Raw genomic sequence first — 11937 nt, forward strand, 5'->3', positions numbered from 1 at the left:
TATGTGGATGCCCGTAGGAGAGAGTGTCTGAATCTGACTCAAGGGGATATATTAGTGGCTGAATATGAGGCTAATTTTTTGCGACTAAGCCACTATGCGCGAGGGATGATGGCGACTGAGTACGAGCAATGTGTTCATTTGGAGGATGGCCTTAGGGATAGTTTACGGGTTCTGATAGCTCCACAGAGGGAGCGAGATTTTGCTGCTTTGGTTGATAAGGCAAAGATTGTTGAAGAGGTGAAGTGCGCTAAGCATCAAAACTGTAAGAAAGAGAGAGGTAGGAACAAGAAGGATTCAAAGCCCTCGAGTTCCTTTTCGAGGCCTAATAAAAAGGCCAGAGTTGATGGGTCGATCAGAGTTAGGGCCCCTATTACTACTACTGGACCACAGTCCTGTGCTAATTGTGGGAGACACCATCAGGGCGAGTGCTAGAAAAGGATTGGGGCATGTTTGAGGTGCAGATAATTGGAGCACCGTATCAGAGAATGTCCATGGAGGCCCAATCAGATGCAAGCTCTAGGTTTGACTACACAGCCATCGAGGGGTGTTCAGTAGCCACTGAGAGGTTGTGGTCAGGCCAAGGGTTGTAATGGTTTGGGCCACGGTCAGAGAGCACCGTACAGAGGTTCTGGGCATACTGAGGCGAGGCAGCCTGTAATATCCTGATTTTGGGCCTAGTCGGAATAGTGGTTTCGTGACCATAAAATCTGAGATAGAAATAATTATTTTATGATTATCTTAAGGTCTATGATATGATTGCATGATTGTGTGAAAAATTCGTGAAGAAATTTTATGCATAAAGTGCTTAAATTGAAATTAGGGACTAAATCGAATAATTTGTAAAACTTGCATTCTAGAAGTTTCTAATATGAAATTGTTTTGAAATATTAATTAGGAGGTCTTAAATAGCAATTTTACCAATTTCTAAGTCTATGGACAAAAATTGGACATGGATGGAATTTTTGGAAAGTTTAGTAGTAAGGGCATTTTGGTCATTTAGGGGTAAAATGAATTAAAATACAAAATTAAAAGCCAATTTTGCTCATCTTCAACCCCATGGCCGAATATAGCAAGAAGAAACCATGGCTAGGGTTTTTCAAGCTTCCAAGCTCGATTGTAAGTCCGTTCTAGCCTCGTTTTTAATGATTTTTACGTTTTTGGAGTTCCGGTAGCTCGATTAAGCTTATGCTAGCAATAATTCAACCTAGGGTTCATATTTGGAAAAATACCCATAGGTGAAATTTGTGTATTTTGGTGTTTTATGATAGAATATGATGTTTTAAATTATGTTAGACAACTTGTGCTACTCGGTTTTAAGCGAAAACTAGCAAAAGGGCTTAATCGGTAAAAATACCTAATAGTCATAAGTACATGTTAGAGTGAGAATTTGATGTTTCCATAGAAGGGAAAAATGATCATCATGTCATAAAACATAAGAAAATAGGCTGAAGTTTAATTTACGAGCTTTGGGGCAAAAGTGTAAATATGCGAAAGTTTAGGGGCAAAATTATAATTTTGCCAAAATATGATTTTGGGTCAATTTGAATAATGTGAGTCCTAATTAGACTATATTTTAAATGATAGAGCAAGGAAAACTAAAATTCGGGCTAAAATGGGGAAAATACCAAGTTGTGGACGAAATGGTAAAAGTAGCCATTTTCGCATACGAGGTAAGTTCATGTGTAAATAATGTAGGATAATTGTTATTTTTAAGTTATAGATGTTAATTATATGATACGCTGATTTTTAATCGTGAAATATTATGCTTTGTGGTTAATGTTGAGTAATATGCAAATTATGTTTACTACTTGATAAATATGAATTGCTACCAAGTATCGGTTCCGATATTCCATGGAAGACGGCAAATGTGAGGTCGAGGGAAAAAGCCCGTTTGAACCTTAGGAATAGATTAGGATACAAGTGACATGTCACTAGGATGGTTGAGCATCCGAACTCGTTGAGTTGAGTCCGAGTTCACTTATGGATGCGAATGTCCGAACTCGTTGAGCTGAGTCCGAGTTCGAGAGATGTAACTAGGCATCCGAGCTCGTTGAGCTGAGTCCAGTTCACTTATGGATGCGAACGCCCGAGCCCGTTGAGTTGAGTCCGAGTTCACTTATGGGCGGGTTACATGGTAGCTTGGCTACATATGTGGCACTTATGTGCAAACTTTCCATGTATCCGAATTATATTCCTATGTGTTCAACGGGTAAAATTCTACTCAAATGGAGGAATACTCAAGATGAAAGGGACGTATTGGTAAGTGTTGTGAAATGGATACTTTGAACAGGTATGTACTTAACACTCGGGTTGAAAACTCGATATAACAACAATATGGTAAGATGATAAATGAAAATGTGATATGAATGTCTCGGTGATGATTATGCAAATGATGTTTTATGTTTGCTTATATAGTTATGTTACTTGCTATTTGCATGTGAACTTACTAAGCATTTATGCTTACTCCCTTCTTTTCATTCCTTGTAGTGTTGACAAGCCAGCTCGGAAATCAGAAACGGTCGGAGGCACGCTCACACTATCCGTATACCATCTTGGCATAATGGCTTGTATATTTTGAGTATGGCGTGTATAACATTATAATCATTTTGTGTATATAGTCTTATGATATGGTTATTGAGTGGTATGGAAATGGTTGGAAATGATTAGCCATTGGAATGGCTAATCATGATCATATTTGGTGTTATGTATGCTAAATTGCTAGCTAATCCATGGAAACCATGAAATAGGTAAAATTTACCATAAAATAGATTCAGTCAGCAGCAGTGACGTGAGTTTGAAAAATCACGAAAAATATTATAGATACAATTAGATGATGAATAATATATGGAATTGAATAATTATGAGTCTATTTTCATATGGATGGAACAAAACAGGTATATGAGTTATATTTTATGAGATGTTTAAATTTTTGTGAAACAGGGCCAGAGCGATTTCTGGATCCCCTGTTCTGACTTTGGAAATTCACCATAAATTTTACAAAGATAATTAGAAGTCATGCTTTATATGTACAGATTCCTTATTGAGTCTAGTTTTATTAGAGACAAACGGCATAGTCATTGAAGCTCTGTACAGGGAGATATCTGATTCGTAATACACAGAGGTCAGAGTAGTCGAACCCTGAAATAGGGGAGACTTTAACTAATAAACTGTACTAATTGGCCTGACAAAAAATTCTAGAAAAACATTATTAGATATATATATGAGTCTAGTTTCAGGAAAAATTTACGGAATTATATTTCGAGTTTCAGAACTCGATATATGATTTTTAAAGCGACTGTGATGCAGTTAGCCAGCTTGTCTAGAAATTTTAAAATGAATTGTATGAGCTGTTTAAGTAATGAATTAAGTCCGTTAACACCTCGTGTTCGACTCCGGCAACGGTCTTGGGTACGGGGCGTTACATTTAGTGGTATCAGAGCAGGTTTAGTCGGTTCTCGGACTAACCTAGCATGTGTAAAAGTTTAGGTATACATGCCACTATCTGTGATAGTGTGATGTCTTCCGACGCGTATGAGTACCGTCTTATTTAGACAGGGTACTCTCCAACCGAGCTGCGCCGAACATGTTCAATGTTATGTAAAGGTATTTGAGTAAAATTATGATTATGATAAGTCTCGGTTTAGAAAAGTATGAATAAAAGTTTATGATACATATGTGATAAATATCCATATTTGCTTCATGCTCATATGATGTAGTGTATATGGCTTACTTGATAAGATGAACGGAATAAATAGAAAGTTGTAGAGGTATGAATAAAGGTCATAATATTATGATACGAGTGAAAATGTCCTTGTCTTGATTTGGACGTCGAATGTTGATAAATGTTAATGATATATAATTTTTATGAGATAAAGGATTATAATGAAATGAACTTATCTATGTTAAATTGTTGGACTGAATTATATGATTGTAATGATATGTACATGATGATGCACGAAATGAAAGTTGTGATTGTGATGCAAATATCTATGTTTGTTTGGTCTTATATGATGTCATGAGCATGACTTAATTTAATTAAATGAATGGATAAGTAAAGCTGTCTAGAAAACATAAAATGTATGCATAAGTATATTGTCTAAATGGGACAATAGGAAAATTGGTGTAAGCCAACATGAATGAATGACATGATTTTGATGATATTACTATGATGATGGAAGTTGTGTCATATGTGTATGTATAAGAAAGTCGAGTCAGAGGTCCTACAACCCCTCCCCCTTACCGAAGTGGTAATTATAATGGAATTTCATGAGATTTGTATTGAATAAGTTTCCAGTTGAGAACCCAAAGAGTTTAGTGATAGAATAATTATAAGTATGATTAGAGATTGAAAATAAGCTGATAAGTAAAGTCAGAGCCAGTAAAGTATCGGATTGACGTAAAGATTATTGGAGTTATGCACTATCCCAATTAGAGAAGGAATTCTCTTTGGTAAATCGAATTACTCAGGTGCAAGATCGAGAAAAGTGTAAATTGAAATTTATTCAGAACTGGCATTCTTTAGTGAATGGTTTAATATGAAATTTGTGACGGCAGAACTAGTTGGGGAAATGATATTTGAAATGTGAACTATCTGAGTGTGACAGTTATGACTGGACAGATTTAGCAGTCTCTTTTGAGATGTTCTATGTGTTTACCCGTTCTCAGAAATATTTCTATGGCTATTGATCTTCTAAAGAAATTCTTGTTATATGGGAATGTCTTTTAATCCTAGTGTTGGATGAAAGCATTGGTAGTCTGACTGGTTTATAATTTATATTGCTCTATTTCATCGGGTATTCTATTTCATTTCGTCTGATAAGAATTGATGAGAGAATACATATGATATTATGATTCTGTTTCTTCTACTTGATGCTTAATCTGATATATATGTATGGGAAGATATATTGTTCTTGTTATATTTGATTCCAGTGGGATTAAATGATGTTTTCTTTTGGACTTTCTTTCTTTGAAGAATTATCGGGGTATTCTGTATTTTCTCTATGAGTTTGGTTTTCGATTCTCCGGCATAGTATCGTATCTTTGGTTTCTTTATCCTGGATCTCTTTATTCTGGATTTCTTTATTCGGTTTTCTTGTTATCTTTGTTCCATAATTTGTCAATTATGACTCATGTTCGAAGTACGTTCTTCAGCTCGTGATAATCATGTCAAATATGACTATACTTCTAATTTGATCTTGGTAATGTGGTGATTTTAGTATTGGGATTTTTTTCTAATTTCTATATAAGGATTTGACATCAGTAAAGGCATAGGTGATAAAAGCGCGAGTTTCAGTCGGTATGGTGAATTATTTATTTGAAAGATTTCATGTGACAATTATGTCAGGATTATGTTTTTTCAAGTCTGATAATATAATTTCATTTTTGTACGGATAAAAGAGTAAATAGTTTGAACGAGAAGTGTATTTTTATTAGAAAGAGTTGGATATTAGTTAAAATCACTACGAATGATAAGGTTTTCGTCTTGTGAAAGCTGAAAAGTTTATTACATGTTGACAAAGTTTGGATAGATGAGAATATTGGTAACCGAAGCGTCTGAACTAGACTAGTCTACATTAAGTAAAGACTTCCTGACTTTCAGTAATGTACTGTTGTATGAATTGTGATGTGTTTCAAGACAGTGAGGTAATGTGATAGTTTAGAGCATTCGATGTTATATAAAATCGAAGTTGTTAAAGGGGTTAAAGCCGAACATTGGGATCTATCAAAATTATCCTTGTCAGTGTTGATATTGGGATGGAAATGAGAAGGATTATTCTTGAGGCCATATCAGAATTATTTCTATGGCGGAAAGAGGAAAAATGTGATGTATCCTATTGTTAAATGTTTAGCAAGATCTATAAATCATATCTGTATTGAATGAATTCCTACTCATTAGATTCATGGAATTTTAGGTCTCTTTGATTGTTGGATTTCTTAGAATTCCGGTCTCCATTAATCAAGTTAAGATCCGAGTTTTATGTCATGATATCATGGGAAATAGAGAAAGGTTGAAAATTTAAGAACAGTTGAGAGTTGAGACTGTAAGCTTTTAGATCATATGAGAAATTAAAGAGATGTATTGGAGGTATAGCCTAAGTGAAAGTTCTTCGACACCGAATATGAGATTAAAAGTGAAGACCACTTTTCTGGTAAGATTTTCGAGGACGAAAATCCCTGAAGGGGGGAGAGTTGTAATATCCTGATTTTGGGCCTAGTCGGAATAGTGGTTTCGTGACCACAAAATCTGAGATAGAAATAATTATTTTATGATTATTTTAAGGTCTATGATATGATTGCATGATTGTGTGAAAATTTCGTGAAGAAATTTTATGCATAAAGTGCTTAAATTGAAATTAGGGACTAAATCGAATAATTTGTAAAACTTGCATTCTAGAAGTTTCTAGTATGAAATTGTTTTGAAATATTAATTAGGAGGTCTTAAATAGCAATTTTACCAATTTCTAAGTCTATGGACAAAAATTGGACATGGATGGAATTTTTGGAAAGTTTAGTAGTAAGGGCATTTTGGTCATTTAGGGGTAAAATGAATTAAAATACAAAATTAAAAGCCAATTTTGCTCATCTCCAACCCCGTGGCCGAATATAGCAAGGAGAAACCATGGCTATGATTTTTCAAGCTTCCAAGCTCGATTGTAAGTCCATTCTATCCTCGTTTTTAATGAATTTTACGTTTTTGGAGTCCCGGTAGCTCGATTAAGCTTATGCTAGCAATAATTCAACCTAGTGTTCATATTTGGAAAAATACCCATAGGTGAAATTTGTGTATTTTGGTGTTTTATGATAGAATATGAGGTTTTAAATTATGTTAGACAACTTGTGCTACTCGGTTTTAAGCGAAAACTAGCAAAAAATCGGTAAAAATACCTAATAGTCATAAGTACATGTTAGAGTGAGAATTTGATGTTGCCATAAAAGGGAAAAATGATCAGCATGTCATAAAACATAAGAAAATAGGCTGAAATTTAATTTACGAGCTTTGGGGCAAAAGTGTAAATATGTGAAAGTTTAGGGGCAAAACTATAATTTTGCCAAAATATGATTTTGGCTCAATTTGAATAATGTGAGTCCTAATTTGAATATATTTTAAATGATAGAGCAAGGAAAACTAAAATTCGGGCTAAAATGGGGAAAATACCAAGTTGTGGACGAAATGGTAAAAGTAGCCATTTTCGCATACGAGGTAAGTTCATGTGTAAATAATGTAGCATAATTGTTATTTTTAAGTTATTGATGTTAATTATATGATACGCTGATTTTTAATTGTGAAATATTATGCTTTGTGGTTAATGTTGAGTAATATGCAAATTATGTTTACTACTTGGTAAATATGAATTGCTACCAAGTATCGGTTCCGATATTCCATCGAAGACGGCAAATGTGAGATCGAGGGAAAAAGCCCGTTTGAACCTTAGGAATAGATTAGGATACAAGTGACATGTCACTAGGATGGTTGAGCATCCGAACTCGTTGAGTTCAGTCTGAGTTCACTTATGGATGCGAATGTCCGAACTCGTTGAGTTGAGTCCGAGTTCGAGAGATGTAACTAGGCATCCGAGCTCGTTGAGTTGAGTCCGAGTTCACTTATGGGCGGGTTACATGGTAGCTTGGCTACATATGTGGCACTTATGTGCAAACTTTCCATGTATCCGAATTATATTCCAATGTGTTCAACGGGTAAAATTCTACTCAAATGGAGGAATACTCAAGATGAAAGGGACGTATTGGTAAGTGTTGTGAAATGGATACTTTGAACAGGTATGTACTTAACCCTCGGGTTGAAAACTCGATATAACAACAATATGGTAAGATGATAAATGAAATTGTGATATGAATGTCTCGGTGATGATTATGCAAATGATGTTTTATGTTTGCTTATATAGTTATGTTACTTGCTATTTGCATGTGAACTTACTAAGAATTTATGCTTACTCCCTCCTTTTCATTCCTTGTAGTGTTGACAAGCCAGCTCGGAAATCAGAAATGGTCGGAGGCACGCTCACACTATCCGTATACCATCTTGGCATAATGGCTTGTATATTTTGAGTATGGCATGTATAACATTATAATCATTTTGTGTATATAGTCTTATGATATGGTTATTGAGTGGTATGGAAATGCTTGGTAATGATTAGCCATTGGAATGGCTAATCATGATAATATTTGGTGTTATGTATGCTAAATTGCTAGCTAATCCATGGAAACCATGAAATAGGTAAAATTTACCATAAAATAGATTCAGTCAGCAGCAGTGACGTGAGTTTGAAAAATCACTAAAAATATTAGAAATACAATTAGATGATGAATAATATATGGAATTGAAGAATTATGAGTCTATTTTCATATGGATGGAACAAAACAGGTATATGAGTTATATTTTATGAGATGTTTAAATTTTTGTGAAACAGGGCCAGAGCGATTTCTGGATCCCCTGTTCTGACTTTGGAAATTCACCATAAATTTTACAAAGATAATTAGAAGTCATACTTTATATGTACAGATTCCTTATTGAGTCTAATTTTACTAGAGACAAACGGAATAGTCATTGAAGCTCTGTACAGGGAGATATCTGATTCGTAATACACAGAGGGCAGAGTAGTCGAACCCTGAAATAGGGGAGACTTTAACTAATAAACTGTACTAATTGGCCTGACCAAAAATTCTAGAAAAAAAATTAGTAGATAGATATATGAGTCTAGTTTCAGGAAAAATTTATGGAATTATATTTCGAGTTTCGGAATTCGATATATGATTTTTAAAGCGACTGTGATGCAGTTAGGCAGCTTGTCTAGAAATTTTAAAATGAATTGTATGGGCTGTTTAAGTAATGAATTAAGTCCGTTAACACCTCGTGTTCGACTCCGGCAATGGTCTTGTGTACGGGGCGTTTCACAACCAGCCCTAGTTTATGCTGCACGTCGTCGAGAGGATGGAGATGCTCCGAATGTTATCACAGGTATGATCTTTATCTATAATGTACCTTATACTGCACTAATAGATATAGGATCCACTCACTTCTATATAGCTTGTACTATGTCTGAGACTCTGGGTATCTTGGTTGAGAGCATTACGAGTGAGGTTACTGTACTGAGTCTATTGGGGCAGTCGGTGAAGGTAAATAAACTATTTAGAGATGTTCCTTTGGAGGTTCAAAGGGTTATCTTTATGGCGGATTTGATTGAACTTCCTTTTAGAGAGTTTGATTTAATACTGGGAATGGACTGGCTGGTTAAACACCTAGGGAGTTTGGATTGTGCCACTAAGCTAATTTCACTGAGAGCTGCAGAGGACAATGGGGTGGTTGTCATAGGGGAACGTCAGAACTACTTATAAAATGTGATCTCTGCACTAAGGGTGGAAAAGTTGGTTTGTAAGGGATCTGAGGCGTATTTGGCCTACATTAGTGTTTTAGATTCTAGGGTTTCTTCTATTAAAGATATCAGAACAGTTAAAGATTTTTCGGACGTCTGTCCTGAGGAGCTACCTAGCTTACCTCCAAAGAGTAAAGTTGAATTTGGGATTGAGCTCTTGCCTGGTACAGCTCCGGTGTCCATCACCCTTTATTGAATGGCACCGAAGGAGCTTGTGGAGCTTAAGGCTCAGATTCAAGAGTTATTAGATTGAGGGTTCATCCACCCTAGTGTGTCTCTGTGACGAGCACTAGTTTTGTTTGTGGAAAAAGAAGGATGGATCCATCTGTATATTCATCGATTACTGGCAACTGAATAAATTAACCATTAAGAATAAGTACCCCCTACCGAGGGTAGATGATCTATTCAACCAATTCCGAAGAGCTTCGGTTTTTTCTAAGATTGATCTAAGATCTAGGTACCATCAATTGAGGGTCAAAGAGGTTGATGTATACAAGACAACGTTTAGGACTCGTCATGGTCATTACGAGTTCCTAGTGATGCCATTTGGACTGAAGAATGCACCAGCAGATTTTATGGATCTGATGAATCGAGTGTTCCAGCCCTATCTAGATCAGTTCGTAGTGGTTTTTATTGATGACATTCTGGTGTTTTCGAGAACTGAGGATGAACATGATGAACATCTTCGAGAAGGAGAAACAACTATATGCCAAGTTCAGTAAATGTTAGTTCTAGTTACTAGAGGTAACATTTTTGGGCCATGTGGTATCTACTTAAGGGATTAGGGTTGATCCTCGAAAGATTGAGGCTGTTTTGGATTAGAAGCCGCTTAAGGCTGTATCTAAAATATGCAGTTTTCTAGGACCGGCAGGGTATTATCGACGATTTGCAGAGGGGTTTTCAGTAATTGTAGCACCTTTGACTAAGCTGTTACGTAAGGGTATGCCATTTAACTGGACTGATGTGCAGTAGGAGAGCTTCGAGAAGTTTAAGAAGGTTCTGACTGAGGCCCCTATCTTGATACAGCCAGATTTAGGGAAAGAGTTCACTGTCTACAGCAATGCATCACATGTTGGTTTGGGATATGTGTTGATCCAAAAGGGTAAGGTAGTAGCGTATGAGTCTCGGCAGCTAAAGATTCATGAAGCAAATTATCCAACGCATGAATTGGAGTTGGCTGCGGTGGTATTCACACTGAAGATTTAGAGGCATTATCGGTATGGTGAGAGGTATATCATCTTCATTGATCACAAGAGCCTCAAATATCTCCTCACTCAAAAGAAGCTAAATCTTTGGCAACGTAGATGGATTGAGCTACTTAAAGACTATGACTGTATGATCGAATACCATCCTGGTAAGGCCAATGTGGTGGCAGACACACTAAGTTGTAGAGCTATGACTAATCTGAGGTCGATGTTTGCTCGCCTCAGTTTATTTGATGATGGTAGTTTGTTGGCTGAGCTTTAAGTTAAATTGACATGGATGGATAAGATTAAGGGTAAATAGATGGAAGACGAGTTGTTGGTTCTTCGTTTTCTTCAGGTTGAGAGTGGGGATACTGTGGATTTTGGACTGAATAACGAAGGGGTGCTTTGTTTCCGTGGGAGAATTTGTATACTGAATGATACTGATTTGAGGCAGTCTATACTACAAAGGGCGCATAATAGCCCTTATGCTATGCATCTTGGTGGAAATAAAATGTTCTGAGACCTTCATGAGTTATATTACTGGCCGGATCTTAAGCGTGAAGTTACCAACTTCGTGGGTAGATGTCTGACTTGCCAGCAGGTTAAGGTTGAACATCAGTTAAGTTTAGGGTTGCTTCGGCCAGTTAAGATTCCACTTTGGAAGTGGGAGAGAGTGACTATGGACTTTGTTAGTGGATTGCCCCTAACGCCTACTAAGAAGGACTTAGTATGGGTTATCGTAGATCGATTGACCAAGTCCGCCCATTTCATACCAGTTCGTACTGACTACTCTTTGCAGAAGCTGGCTAAACTGTATGTATCTGAGATAGTGAGACTACATGGGGTACAGGTTTCGATCATATCTGATAAGGATCCTCGCTTCACGTCTAGGTTCTGGAAGAAGTTACTTGAAGCTCTAGGTATGATATTGGACTTCAGTACTGCGTTTCATCCTCAGATAGATGGTTAATTAAAGACGGTGATTCAGATACTGGAGGACATGTTAAGGATTTGCGTGATTGATTTCTGAGGCAGTTAGGAGGATTACATGTCGATAGCAGAGTTTGCTTATAACAATAGCTATCAGTCTAGCATACAAATGACACCTTACAAGGCGTTATATGGTCGTAGGTGTCGCACACTTTCATGTTGGACTGAGCTAGGCGAGTAGCGTGTTTTGGGCCCTGAACTAGTTTCTGATACTGAGGATAAAGTGAGATTAATTCTGTAACACCCCTTACCCGTACCCGAGGCCGGGATAAGGTACGAGGCGTTACCGGACAAACATACAAACATTAAACTAAAATATTGGGCAACAAAATTCATTCATATATCAAAACGTTTTATGGCCCAATCATATT

Source organism: Gossypium hirsutum, chromosome A04, assembly GCF_007990345.1.
Source record: "Gossypium hirsutum isolate 1008001.06 chromosome A04, Gossypium_hirsutum_v2.1, whole genome shotgun sequence".
Lineage (NCBI taxonomy): Eukaryota > Viridiplantae > Streptophyta > Magnoliopsida > Malvales > Malvaceae > Gossypium > Gossypium hirsutum.